The sequence below is a fragment of the Carassius carassius genome, chromosome 1, assembly GCF_963082965.1.
Source record: "Carassius carassius chromosome 1, fCarCar2.1, whole genome shotgun sequence".
NCBI lineage: Eukaryota > Metazoa > Chordata > Actinopteri > Cypriniformes > Cyprinidae > Carassius > Carassius carassius.
Window position 1 is genome coordinate 21399102 of NC_081755.1, and position 12639 is coordinate 21411740.

At 38.7% G+C, this 12639-nt stretch overlaps 1 protein-coding gene across 1 annotated transcript in view; it reads left to right on the top strand.

Moving 5' to 3' along the window:
• Window positions 1–285: 285 nt before the first annotated feature.
• The window catches only part of LOC132141446 (retinoic acid-induced protein 1-like), a 48069-nt gene continuing 35715 nt past the window's right edge, over window positions 286–12639 (top strand). The window contains exon 1 of the mRNA XM_059550960.1: window positions 286–425. The gene's annotated coding sequence lies outside the window, so the exon portion shown is untranslated. The remainder of the gene's footprint in view (window positions 426–12639) is intronic.

Genomic DNA, 12639 nt, shown 5'->3' on the forward strand with positions numbered 1-12639 from the left:
TAGAGCAGGTGGTCTCCAATCGACTCCCCCCTTCACAAATCAGCATTCACACATACATTGGCTCCATCCATCTCTCACTGGCTTGCGGACGGGCTGCGATCCCCCCTGAGCTAATTCCATTATACATTCCGTCTGGAAGTAAGAGAGGACTGCCCTCTAATTGCTTTCTTATCCCCCTGAGCCCCCTTTCTCTCCTTTACGCTCCTGTCCTCCAAACTGCACCCCCAGCCCCCGCCCTGCTCAGAACATGGCAGCAAAGGGAAGGAGGAAAGTGAAATAGAGCGACAACACGCACCAGCGAGAGAGAGAGAGAGAGAGAGAGAGACGAGTCTGCCACTGACAGGGAATATCTGCCATTTTCCACGTTGCAGGAGGCTGCAGCCCTGATCCAGAGGACCGGGATCCAGGCACAGGCACTGCCGCAGGTAGAGACGCATGTTTCTCCACATTTAAAGGGCTTAATGTCAGTGCGAGTGGATGGATGAATGGATGGATGAATGGGGAATGCGGGACGCAGCGCTGCTGTGCCTCTCCACAGCCGCATGCATGGGGACAGGGGGGCGTGTTGAATAACAGGATGCCCATGTGTTTGGCATTGCGCTCCGAGCCTGATCTAAGTTCAGTTTGCTCCTGTGCGAATTCCGTTTCAAAAGCTACAGCGCTGATCTCAAATCTGCCAACTGATAGTAGCAACAGAAACTCTGCGAGATGGCTATTTTGTTTGAGTCTAAACTGTGTTTAGTATGTACAAAATCAGGTTCCAGGAGTGGGGGGTGGGTTTGGACTTTATATGATGGCAGTGCCATCATTTTAAGAACCTTTTTTTTTTTCTTCTTTTTTTAATGTGAAGAACATTTTAATAATATATATTTTTGCAGTGAAAAGGTTTCATTGATGTTAAAGGTTCTATATGGAACCATGCATGTCAACAAAAAGAGTGTTATTATAAGAGTGTTTTAACAATAAGAAATGGATTTTTAAGCTTCAGTCTAGATGTGATTCACACTCTGTGTTTGTGAAATGTACTAAACCACAGTCATATTTGGAGCGCAAAACACAAATCCAGACTTAACATGCGCTTGAGTTTATGTTAAAGATGCATTATGCATATACAATGTGTTTTATATGAAAACCTGTGCTTATGTGATCATACAAGGAAGATTCTGTGATTCTGCATGTTGAGGCGGAATCAAAAACAACACAAAATGTAAGCGTTTATTTTGTACTCAACATGCTCTTGTGTTTATGTTGACGACACATTATGCATATGCAGTGTGTGTTGCGTTTTACCTGTGGTTATGCGATACTATGAGGATGATTTTGTGATTGAGACGTTCTGGAAAGCATATAGGTCTATTTTACATGCCTTTCGAGGGAATTCGTTATGTTGGTGTGTGTGTTATTTTGCATGCACTGTGCCCTTGATCAAGGAAACACAGAGGTAAGACAGCTCTAACCTATTAAACACTGCACTGAGACTGCAGTGTCACAGCTGACTGATATTGATGCTCTGGACAGCTCTTCTCACAAGAATCCATTTAGAGACGTGTGAGTGTGTGTGTGTGTGTGTGTGTGTGTGTGTGAGAGAGAGAGAGAGAGAGAGAGAGATGCGCTTATGTGCGGAGAAAAGTGTGACTGACAGGTGGAGAGCGCTGTGTGTGTGTGTGTGTGTGTGTGCATGTTGGTATGTGTGAGACGGACAAATACGGAGCAGAGAGAGAGGTGAGAGGAATATGAAGGCAGGGGAGAAAAATTGAGGGATGACATGAATATGTGAGTGAATTAGAATGAAGAGGGAAAAGTTGATACCAACATCTGCAATAACATACTAGATAAATCCACAAAATAATGTTGCAACTCTATTTCCAAGGTTAAGAGTGCCAGTCTGCAATGTAAAACAACCCAAGACATCAGCAGACGAGATCATGTGCCAAGCACACACAGACACACACACACGCTTGCAGGGGGCGGGCGGTATGACCACAATTTTATATCATGCTATGAGTCATTTTATATCATGGTAATATAACTTGACATTTTGAATTCTAAAAAGTCAATGATAAAATACATACATTTTTATATTATACAATTTGTATTCGTCATAATTCATGATAATTTAGATAATTATATAATAATCGCTGACTGCTTTTTGATAATCCAGTAAATTCATAACTATTTCATAAGTTAAAGGTACTTATTTTTTATTAATTTTAATTTATTATTATTATTATTATTATTATTATGTGTTTGGAACTTGATGGATACCAACTCAAAATACAATACTAATCTGTAAGAAATTAAATAATAATAATTATTTATTATTATATATATATATAAACAATAAAATATCCCCTAGACATTTAAAAGGGTCATATGTTTCTGCTAAAAAGAACATTATTTTGTGTATTTGGTGTACTGCAATGTGTTGATGCAGTTTCAGGTTTAAGGGGTGGTGTTTGTTTTGTTTCGTTTTTTTCTAAATCTTAATTTTTTTTTTATATATATATAAAAATCCAGTAAATGTTATTTATCTTTTTCCATCTCACTTTGCAATTTTATCTTTTTATTTTGAATTTGTTGATGAAACAGATCAGATTATGAAATGAAAAACACATCTGGCATAAGATTATACTATAACTACACTCTAAAAAACTTTGGGTCAAATTTTGTGATTACATTTTTAACTCAGCATTTTTTAGAGTGTAGCAGCAACCCTGAATTCTGATTCGATGAGCCACATCGAAGCTGCAGTAAAATAGCTGAAATAAACACATCAGGTGAATTCTATTTTAATGCGGCCAGTTTTCGATGTTGCTCTGCAACCATAAACAGCTAAACTCTGTCATCTTTACTTCTTTGCATTATTTCACAGTTTCTCATGTGTACAGGAAATAACCTAATGCAGTCCTGCCCACGCAAATACATCGTTCTAGCAAAATCCGTAACAGTTGGCAAATTTCTACCATCTCCCGGTATATACCATCACGCCGCCCAGCTCTCCATGGCCCTATATTTTTTTGTCAGGACTATACCGAATGTAGCGTGGAGGCTGATGCAATCCCCTGAAACTGTCACACACCTGAGGGTCAGTCGGAGAACAACCATGAAAAACAGAGCGAGAGAGAGACAGATTAGAAACCATTGGCTCTTTCAAGAATAGAAGGTGATAGGAATGAAATTAGATAGAGGCAAGGGGAAAGAGTAGACTGAGAGAGAGAGACAGACGGATATGAGGTGAAGAGAGGGAAAGACAGCACCCCTCCCCCTTCCGCTGTTTCTAGGTGCGAGAGTCCTGAACAACAATCTGGCACGGCTCAAAACAGATCCATAAGGTCAGGACGGGGCAAAGCGCGCAAGGGAGGAAGCGAGGAGAGGAGCGATGGAGGAATTATTTATCTCCAGATGCTGCTGTCTCTGCAGAACTAGGCTCAGCACTCTTGCTCTGAACAAACGGAGAACAGGAAATGAATGGATGGAGAGAAGAAATAAACAACAAACTCGACGGTCAGGGGGTCAGATATGTGACACCGTAATGAATCGACACCACAGAAACATTTCGCGAATGTTCACAAGTGTTCAACGAATGTCCTATTCACAGGCAAAAAAATACAGATTTGTTTGTTGCTGACTTGTGTGATTTCTCCCACAGTTGTAGCTTTAAATGGAGACCAAAAAACGCTAATTGTTTCCAAACAGGTTTCCAGAACCCTCCCTCTGTCTGCCATTGGCCGAATCAAACAGACAGTCCAGGCCTAAACTCACACCATTTGTCAATATTGCTGTGTCAGTGTCGCAGTGTAAAGTGTCGCAGTGTATACTTACTATATCTATATATCTTTATCTGTCTATCTATATTAGGGGTGTAACGGTACACAAACATGATGGTTCGGTACGTTACTCGGTTTTGACATCATGGTTCGGTATGGTTTCGGTACAGCAGGGGGAAAAAATTAAATATAAATTTGCTTTGCCAATAGAAATATGCAAACACTAATGTATGCATTTTTGTGAAACTGATTAAATTAAAATAAAAAAGCAACAGAGAAACTGTTCTAGGATGTCAGTTAGATAACCATTATCCAACCATTGTCCACCTAAAATTATATATTTTTTTAAGCTGCTGTGCACCACTTCCATGATTTTATGTGACATACCTGTATGATATGATTTGTCAGGGTAATCAAAGCAAAAATGGTGTAAAGTTAATAGAATATCAATTAAATTAAATACAAAAAGGGTTTTCAATGTAGTCTTTAGCTCTCCGTTTCTTGGCTGTTTCCACAACTGTGTACGTGCATGTTTGTGTATGTGTGTGGTTGTGCTCAATTAACTCATGGCCTGTTGTTTATGTTTGTGTGCATGTTTACGCCCCTCACGTCCACGTGTGTCTGAATATACACATCTGTGTGCGACTGGGAGCGTGGCGTATGGCGTTGGTGGTAGCACAGTGAAATCGCTTGGATGTCATCCAGCTCAGAGGAAGGTCATCTAGCGTTTCTCCAAATAGATCCAGCCTTCATTTCCACTCCACAGCCGCTGTATTTACCAGTCCACTGGGCCAGAACACTAGTGCACACACACATGCGCACACAAACGCTCCTGCTTTCTGCCACACCTCATGGCTGAGAAACGGTTCCTTAATAAAAAGAGGATTTTATGTTTTTACAGTTTCTTATGTTTCCATTGTTTACCATTACTTAGCAGTTATCGCTGCTCTAAAACTGCAGCACTCATATGGGCAATGCGTGTTTGATTCCATATTCTCGTTTCCCTTTCTTCTGACATTGTGGGTGGTGCCTGCTTCTGGTGATCTAGGGACTGTTATTGTTATTTATGGGTTTTTTTTAATATATAAAAATTTCACTCATTTAATAAGGAAAACTGAAGCAAAAGCAAATACATGATCATGAATGTAAAATAAAATGATTTATTAAAACCAGTTTCAGTTGTTGATTGTGAATGTTATTGTTTTCAACATTAAACCTAAGTGTGATGAGACATGTATTACTATTAAACACTGAATGATACCAGTGAGCTTCACTGAATTAAAAAAGGTAATAATAATAAAAAATAACAAAACTAGAAAATTCAACAACAACAAAAAATCGAACTAAATAATATTGCAGTGAAAACTAAAAGTTAAACTAAGATGAAAATAGAAAATCTATAGTTATAATAATACCACATCTTCCTCAATAAGCCGTGTGATTTGAGATTCACATCCGTGGCTCAAACAATAAAGTGTTACAGGCAGAGGTTTAATAATTAGGGTTAATGGTTTAGAACAAACCCCTAACCCTAAGTAGATATCTGTGCTTTACCAAAGACAGTAATAAGTAGAAAAAGGGCAAAAAAAACACTTGGCATATATGGTGAAGCTGAAAGCTAATGGCTGGCGCAGAGCTGCAGGTTCAAGCCCCCACAGAGACAGAGCGAAAGCATTTGCATGTGATTTATTTGCGTCCCAATTCTGACTGTATGTGATCCATACCACTTCCCCTCAGGAGAAACCAGCTGCACAGACCAATTTACCACCTAGCATCAGCACATCCTGGCCTACCAGAGTGCGACACTATCAAGGGCACCTACAGGTAGACGCTGGTGTGCGATTTTGGGTGGCGTCGGTTGATCTCCAAGGCTGCTTTCGCAAAGCGGATTGCGTTTTTTTAACGGCTCTCAGGGGCCGGCAACAGATGAGAGGGGTTGTGATTTTAAGCCATGCTGCCAAGATGATTTTTTTTTTTTTTTGCCGTGATCACAGCAGCACCAAAAGCATTTGAAAACTTCTGCAGCTTCAAACAGCCGTTTGAATTATATAACCGTTAGAAAGAGGGCGAGAGGGAGAGACAGCGCTTAGCCTAATGTTAGCATCAATCCCCTCGCTGTAGTAAAGAACACACAACAAGGTGCTGTAGTCAAAACGGCTCTGCTTTTGAAAATGAACCAAAAACTAGTCCTTTCATAGCACTATAAAAGCTGACAACTGCATCGATTTGATTTGAGAAGATCTCGTAGCTCTGACTAGCTGCTGCATCAAATGGCCTTCACCTATTGGGGGCAGCGTTCGTGTGTGTTGAGGTACATGCATCTTTGTGTTTGCATGTGTTTGTGGTTGGCTGGTGTGTGTTTGTGTGGGTGGGTGTTGGGGTTCTGGGGAGGACAGAGACGATCTCTTGAGAATGGATGAAACAGAATGTTTCGTGAGACCCTTGAGGAGCCACAGTGTAGTAAAGTGGGGCATGAAAACACACCTCCGTCTTAGATTCGGAAAATGCTGCTAAATCTCTTGAATAGTGCAGAAGATATCATTTCTCTGTCCTTTTTTTGTTGAACTTCAACCTAAAAAAAATAGCATCATTGAAACGCAATACATTTACTTGAGAAGCAAAATCGCATGATATTATGATTTGGTTTCAGAAAATACATCTTGAATACGATTTAGTCATATTTATGCTTTATTAGATATATATATATCTTATATACTTCACTCTAAAACAATCATTTACTTTATCTTTAAAACATTTTTACACTAAAAATATTGAGTAAATTCTAAAGCTGTTTAATTGTTTAAATCTGCCTTATGAATTGGGTAAATGTAAATACAAAAAAATAATTATATGAAGTAACTACATTTGGTACTATGACCAGTACACTGCAAAACCCCAATGTAAAACACAAAATAATAATAAACTTACTTTTTTTTTTCTCTTTGTGTGCAATTGTTAAATTTTTCCAATGTACTCCGTTTCTAAAATCAGTTTTTATGAAGAATAAGAAGAAAACTAGGGGTGGACGATAAATATCGGCCGATAATTAATGCGCATCTCGTCAGTAAAGCCGGTTCTCTAATCAGCGGTAAATTCCATCAGGTGTGTGATGTCACATAGAGCAGCTGTTACTACACAGACAAGCTGCGCACATTCACGTCGTGGATGCTCATTAATTATCGGCCGATTTTGTAATGTTTTGTAAGAACTTGAATATTTTACATACAATCAGCTAGGATACTTTCAAGCATTTTTGTTATGTGAAGACTTTATTAAGGTAGTATGGCTTTTAATTATTGTGATATTTAAAAAGCAACTGATTTGTTTATTTGTGTATTTGTTTATTTGAGTGATATAATTTTTTTAACCCACTTTTGGTAGGTATCTTATTTTCAGAATGTTTATATATTTTTACTTAAAAACACAAGATTCTGGTATTTGCCTACTGATGAATCACACTGCTTGGACCACTGCTTTTTTCTTTGGGAAAATGTGCACCACGAATCATTGCCGTTAAGAAAGTAAATAATATACATTTTTTCACTTCAAGGGTTGACTTAGCAAATGATCTGTGGAAGGTGTCTGACTGGACAGATTCAATTTAGACATGCGAATGAGCGTTTTCTCCTGCAGCGATTTTTGGACAGTTATATATATACATATATATATATATACCTTAAATAGGTCCAAAATTTCGTTCACTCAAAAATGAAAATTCCGTCTCCATTTACTCACCTTCAAGTTGTTCCAAACCTGTATGAGTCTTTTTCTTCTGCTTAACACAAAGGAATATATTTTAAAGAATGTTGGTAACCAAAGAGTTACCAGTAACTATCGACTTCCACAGTATTTTTCCCCCCATACTACCATACAATGCAAGTCAATGGCTACCAGCAGCTCGTGTGTTACCAGCATTCTTCGAAATATATTTTGAAGAAAAGAAGAAAAAAGAAACGTATACAGGTTTGGAACAACATAAACGATGAATAAAGTTGGGGTTGAACTATCCCTTTAATTATTGCATTAATGATTTGCATTCAAAATCCACTTAGCTGAAAAAAATCTGAGGGGGCACGAGGCTTCTGAACTTTGTTGTTTGTGTGAATACAGGCCCACCGCCAGCAGAAAACAATGCCCTCGGCACTTCTCCATCGGCAAAGACAATGGGCACGCTGCGCCGGCAGTGCTGATAATGGTGCAGGCATGCTCCCGGCACACGCACACTACATCAAAACACAGTGAAAAGAGAGAAAGAACGAGAGCACACTGCAGATGAAGGGACCCAGAGAGCAGAGATGCCCAACCCACTGCCTGCCTGTCTGTCTGTCTGTCTGTCTGTCTGTCAGATGTGTGCGTCTGCAGATGTGTGTGTAATTATGAGTGCGTGTAGGCTGTAGTGCTTCTGTCGCCTGGGAGGGCCCGTCAAAGCAAACACCACAAAAGCTGGAGTGACAGAAACGCACCCCTCCTCCACAAAACACACGCATACACAAGCACGCAAGCCGGTCAGAGAGCACACTGTCACACCGCAGACTGCTCTCGGACGTCTGACGCTAACTAGCCGCACTTCCATTATTAATGTCAGTCATACTCCGGACACACTCACGGTGCAGTTAGTCTGTCTGGACTCATCTGTGCACACACTGAGACATGCAAACAGAGCGTTTCATTTTCTCTCGGCCATCTCTTCTGCATCTCGGCTTGTCCCTAGACTGCTAACACCCGCGTCCTGCTACAAGCTATCAGGGTGTAGAGTAACTAACGCTGTCTTTGTGCCTCTGGAGAAGTAGGCTGTGCTTGAAAATAGAGCATACTACAGTACTACTACTTCTGCTGTATGTATTATGCATGAAGAAAGTTTGGAATACTTAAATGACCTACTTAATTTGCCAAAACGTGTAGTACGCAAAGAAGAACACTAAAATGAAAATGAAATACCAAAATAACCGAAATACCACTAAAATGAAATATCAAAATAACCTACTACATCACTATTTCTGCAGTATGCAGTGTGTATGTTGTGTATGAAGGGGGTTATATGCATGAAATATCAAAATGACCAACTACATTTAGCAAAATGTGTAGTATACAACAGAACACACTGCCATTATGTTTAGAATAGCATACTACTGTAACATAGTACTTACATTATTTCTGCTGTATGTATGTTGTGCATGACGGGTATTGTATTCATGAAATTCCAAAATGACTAACTACATTTACCAAAATGTGCAGTATACAACAGAACATACTGCCGTTATGTTTAGAATAGTATACTAACAAAAGAACTCACACTATTTCTATAATCTACAGTATACACTGTATATTGTGCATGAAGGGAGTTTGTATGCATGGAAAAGCAGAATGACCTCCTACATTTGCCAGGTATTCATGTAGTATACAATAAAGAAACCCTGTGGCTTTATAGTTTTTACTGGTGTGGTGTGTTTACATGTGCATGAAGGGAGCTTGTATGCATGTAACGCCAAAATAACTTATCACAGCTATCAAAATGTGCAGTATTCATTGCAGCCATGGTTATAATGCCATACTAATATACTATGAATAATCACACTACTTCTACCACAGTATGGACAGTATATTGTGCATGAAGGTGCATTGCATGGAATACCAAAATAATATATTCACCAAGTAACTGTGTAGTAAACAGAGCTCATTTTGACTATGTTCGGGATAGCATACTAACATGCTACTGTTATTTCTAATAGTAATAATTACTTAGCATATTTTCTTTATTCAAGGAATACCCCAGTGGCCTCCTAAATATGCTGAAATTTGCTCTATACAACAGAGATTCCTGTGTGAAATAATATATCCCATAATGCAATATTTTCATCTTCCATTTTCAGCATGTTGAATGAACCAGAAATAATTGCAGACAGAATTTTAACCTATTTTTTAAAATAGTATATAGCCAAATTGCAAAATTTTGCTTCTTACATTAATTATTACATGAAATTTGAATAAAAATGCAAACAAAATCTTAATTTTGTTGGCACTGTGACGAGGTCATGCTATTATTTTTTGCATGCTATTTAACCTACTATTTTCATAGACTAGTCATCACTAAAATAAACATGCACCAGTGTTGCATAATGCATACTGCATACTATTTAAAAAACAGCAGTACACTAGAACACAAGTGAGATTAATCACAGCATCTCTCTCTCTTACACACACACACATCTTTTTACAGGACAGATGAGAGTGTGCCATAGTGCGTAGATGTGTGTCTGCAGGAGAGACGTGTGTCTGAAGATATTAATCCTCTGACTGTTTTCATATGCAGAGTGTTAAGTGCACACACATACACAATCAGAATGACAGTATATATCATGCACACACACACAAAAGGTAAGGTAATTCTGGTGTAAACACACAAATAGATCGCCAGAGTGCTGCCATGCACACGTATTCACACACAGGGCAATTTAAAGAGACATGCATTCAAATTCACTCACACAGCAGCACTACAGACAGATGTAAGGGCGGGGGGAGGCACAGAAAGCGGACGGACGGATGCAATTGTGTCTGTAAGTTTGTGCATGTTGTGTGTGATTATGTGAAGAGGATGCACTCTGTTGATAAATCCCCCGTGTGTTTGTGTCTGTAGAGGTGTGATTGGAGAGAGGTGAGTTGGGCTAAATGAAGTGTGTGTATAGATCTCTAATGGGAGAGGGCGGCAGACAGATGGGGGGTCTAAATGATTAGTGCGTGTGTGTGTGTGTGTGTGTGTGTGTGTGTGTGTGTAGAGGCAGACAGCATTACTATGGCTGTTGCGAGTCATACTGAAGCTGCTCAGATCAATAATACAATAATCAACATAAACATCATGTTCTTCAAACACACATATGCAGCCGTATAAACACTCTGTGAAAATAAAGTTTAAACTTTTAATTTTTAATACAATTATTACTGAAGCCTATTTCAGTTAGTTGCCAAGACAACATTTCTAATTAGTCTAAAAACCCACTCTTTATTAAGAACTATGTAAGTTCCTAAGACGTTTTTCAGATCAGTCTATTGCTTTTTTGGTGCTATAAGAAACCAAACTGCTTAGCGAACATGCAAGTAACCACTCAAACTACCTAAGAAACTACAAAGAAATGCTCTAGCAACCACCATAACTACATAACAAAATGCCAACAACCAACTTGAACACCTTAGAAACCATATAACATTGACATGGCGTCATAGATTTTCACAGGCAAGCACTACTCATCATAGAATAAAAATATAGCTGCTGAGTCATTTAAATGAAACATATAATTAGAAAAGAACAGATATTAGTAGTAGCAGCAGTAATTGTATTATTATTATTAGACAAATCTATATTTTTGGTGGCATTTCTCAACTCTACTGTTCAAAAGTTCGGGGTCAGTAAGCATTTTTTTTTTAAGAAATGTATATTTTTATACAGAAAGAATGCATTCAGTTGATTAAAAGTGACGGTAAAGATATTTCTTTTACATTTCTATTTTAAATATATGCTGTTCTTTTGAACTTTCTATTCATCAAATAATCCTGAAAAAAAGTGTCAAGGTTTCTACAAAAAAAAAATATGAAGCAGTTAACTCAACATTAATGATATAGTTAGATGTTGTGTGTTGTATCTTGATTTTATTAGGCGTTTTAACACACAGGCACAGTCTGACGCTTGTGCAGCGGGCCACAGCGCGGTCAACGTGAGCCCGGCAGCCTCCGAGCAATTTAAAGAGAAAGAAGGGGAGTCTTTGAGAGAGTGAATCTGTCTGTGAGAGTGTGATTGTGTGTGTGTGTGTGTGTGTGTGTGTGAGATGGAAATGGAGGTAGATGCTGAGAGAGACACACACACAGTAATACAGCAGAAAACAGCACCTCTGCCTTCCCTCCACGTCTGTCTATTTTAAAACCACCCATCTTCCCTTTCACCCTCTGCGTCTGCTTCTCTCTCTCTCTCTCTCTCTCTCTCTCTCTCGCACTTTCTATTTGACCCCTTTGTTTCCGTCTCCCCCTTTCTCTTTCTTCATCTCATTTTCCCCATTTCTATCTATTTTTGCGATAAGAATTTCTCTCCTGTTCCACGTCTCTCTCTCTCTCTCTCTCTCTCTCTCTCTCTCTCTCTATCCGGTGCTCTCTCTATGACCCTGTCTCGCTCTCTTCCGCTCTCGTTCTCTCGTCTAGCTGCCAATTTTAACACTAAGCATCTCTCATGTGCATGCACCCCACCATCCCTCTCTCTGATTCATTCCTCTCGCACTTGTCACTATCTCCCCATTCTAAATGTAGCTCTGAAACCCTATCACCCCAATGCGGCGAGATAATTTATTCTGTGTTATGCTGAGAAGTGCACGCTGGTCTCAGAGCAGAGGTGGCTGATGGGAACAGAGGTTCGCCGCAGCTTTAACACAAAGCAGCTGATTTCAGGGCAGCAGTAAACAACAAAAGCCTGACATTTTCTGGATAAATAACATGCAAACATGAGTATAGTATAGTGTAGTATAGTATCAACATATGATCTCGGTGCATTTATTATAGTTCACCTAAAAATGAAAATTCTGTCATCATTTACTCACTCTCAAGTTCTTCCAAACCAGTTTTTCTACTTTTGAACAAAAGAAGATATTATGAAGAATGTTGGGGTCCAAACAACATTAGACCAAAAAAAAAATAAAAAATAAAATAAGGTAGGTATTATTTGTAACAAATATTTAAAAGATCTTATTTTGTGAAATATAAAGATTTGGAAAGACATGATGGTGGATAAATAATGACAGAATGTTTGTTTTTAGATTAAATATAACTTTGACGAACCCAAAGCAGAAACTTTCTTCATAACTAGTAATATGTATTAATATTGAGAATTAGTTTA